The sequence below is a fragment of the Serpula lacrymans genome (assembly GCF_000218685.1).
Source record: "Serpula lacrymans var. lacrymans S7.9 unplaced genomic scaffold SERLAscaffold_2, whole genome shotgun sequence".
Taxonomy (NCBI): domain Eukaryota; kingdom Fungi; phylum Basidiomycota; class Agaricomycetes; order Boletales; family Serpulaceae; genus Serpula; species Serpula lacrymans.
The window spans coordinates 457,837-460,577 of record NW_006763291.1 but is presented as its reverse complement, the minus strand read 5'-3'; positions in this window follow the sequence as shown (position 1 = coordinate 460,577).

The window sequence follows — 2,741 nt, the reverse complement described above, 5'->3', positions numbered from 1 at the left end:
AAGAGTAATGAATATGTGGTACTTACACAGACTACTAAATCCTCCACCAATCTTGAAAATCATGCAGACGCCATCCTGGATGAGCTTTGGGATGGCCTGAGGTTAGCTATTAACATAATAACTGTTATTAGTGAACAATTGATGGGATAAATAGTTTACTTACACCATTCAGCTGCACCTCTTATAGCGCCTTTGATGTGACCGTACAGCAGAGTCTTTCCAAAGACTCTATTGCGGCCTTGGTGACTTGTGGAGAAGCCACTACTGCTAGAGGCTACAGTGAGGTCCAAGCTATGAGGCCACAATTGTGTTATTGCGGTGTGTGCGGTGTAGCACTGGAACCAACGGCTGAGTAGAACAGGTTAGGAGAGCTGGGTGGTTGAAAATCTGTATCTTTATTTACACTGGTTTGCTTGAGAACATATGAGTAGGAGTGTTGTAGAAGTAGAATAACAAGTTTTAATGGTACTTACAGTTGTGGTGGGTACTATGATATGGGACTCAGTGGGCATGGACAACAACAGTGGATCAATAACCAGAGGGAGGTGTTCAGGGTGTACAGGATAAGAAATACCACAGGAAATATGTTCGCCCTCGCTTGTTATGACAGAATGCTCAGTAGTGACGCAAAAGGATGTCTGGGACGGACTCCAAATCTGATGGTTCCATGGCCTTACCAATAAACTGGTTATATTGGACCACCTAGTCAAATGAGGGAGGGAGGGGAGTAGTTCCAATCTGGAACAAGTGTGTCCCAGGCAGCGTGTGGTGGGTGTAGCTGTAGCAAAGACGATGGACGAAGGATAAATGTATCCAAGTGAATGGGACAGCAATGTACATAGGTGATGCAAGGGGATGAACCTTCTCCAGCTCAAAAACTACCCACCCATGCTCCAACCAGGCGCAGGGGCTTTGCTGATATCAGCAGTGGCACATGGTGGTCAATGGATGGGCAACGGAAGCGGATAGAGAGTGGTGACATCAGGTATGGTGGGGGAGCAAAGAAGATGAGTAGGAGGAGGGTGGAGGTTACGAGGAAATAAACTAGAATAGGGATCCAAAAGCGACATAGTATAATGGACCCCGGGTTTCTATTAAATTGTGGTCCACCATTCTAGTTCCCTCAAACCACTATGCCTAGCCTCTGGAACGAGTCCTTTGCCCGTTCTGAGAACTGGTCCCACATCCTGATTTGCCACTCTGCATATGCTACATGACCAGGTTTAGCCTCCATTTCATTGGCATCTCAAAAACCCTTCTAACACTTAGCTTGATATTGAAAATACTGAACTGTCCACTTCATCTCAAGGTGCACCAGAATATCTTCTTCTATCCACCTATTGTACATGGCTTTTTCTCTTACTACATTTGCGGCCGTATCCTGTTATGTAGAGTTAATCAGCATTCAAAAAAGCATATATTCCCGGGATCCCGGGGGCCCGGGGACTTACTGAGTCTCTTCCTACTTCAGACCCACCAATAACCAAGTAGCAGTTCCTCAAACCACTCAATTTCTTGTTTCCTGTTGTGATAAATGCAGCTGGATTTCTGCTTTGCTGGGTAATTTTGCCAAAGAGACTTCATATATATCCATGGCGTCTTCTTTATGCAGCTGGCTTCGCTGTGCTTTTTTTCCTGGGCAATCCAGGCCTCTGTGTCCTCAGAGTCTGTAGTGGAATTGATGTTTTTGAACGCAAGCTTGCTTGATGGCAAGCCTTGTTGAACCTTTTTGAACTCCTTGCAAAGTGCCGGGACTAGGCATGCACTTAGTCATGAATATGGGTGAGTTATTGAAGCCCAGGACCTACCCATTTGTATAAGCTTCTTCTAATTGGAATCACCCATGTGGTTGTCCAATATTTCTTGCTTATGTGACTTTCTCATAGCCCGGGTGCTTTGAGAGACTTCATTGAGGGGAGCCCAAAGTGTTTCTGATATCCCACCATCAACCTGCCCAGCCCCGGGGATGAAGTTAGGGGCGTATCTTGGGAAGCAGATGTCTTGATGTCCATGCACATGAAATAATCCAATGCCCTTGTACATGGATACACCACTGGGGACCTGAAGATAAGGACTTTCAAGGACCCTCTTGTTTACCGTATTGGCATATTATATTGTAGAGGATTATGACTGAGTCAATCCTGGCCAATGAGGAAAAGGACTGACACAGGGAATGGTCTATGTTCATTTAGCTATAAAGAGTGAGCAATTGCCACAATCACAAATATGTGGGCAACTCACTGTTCACCTTTCTGAAGATCTACTACAGCACCCAGGCAAAATACTCTATGCCAGGCACAGGCAGTAGCACCAATCCCGGTAGCATCAAGGTGCTGTCCTTGTTTGCCAGGTTACAGCTCCATGGTCATTACAAGTAGACCCCACTTGATTTTTTTTTGGCAATTTTGAGGTGCTCCATGTACGGTTGGTTTGCCGTCAAGAATGCTGTGCCATCGGCAAATGGAACATCATCATGGGTGTTCTTTGACTTCATGCACTCTGTGTTAAAGTTTCTGTCCATGACAAAAGTCCTCAAGTGATACTGCCTGAGGGGGTCCTGCTTCCAATCAAGCAAGACATTGATACCCAGCTGAGGGAAAGCCAGGCAAAACAATGCTAGAGACCCTAGGGAAGGGTGACAGCCAGGTTAGTGTGCAAATCCATGCCAACACATATATTTCAAATATCTCAACTGCTGGGACACCCTCATGAACTCCTGATATCTATTCTAGAGGGGGGAA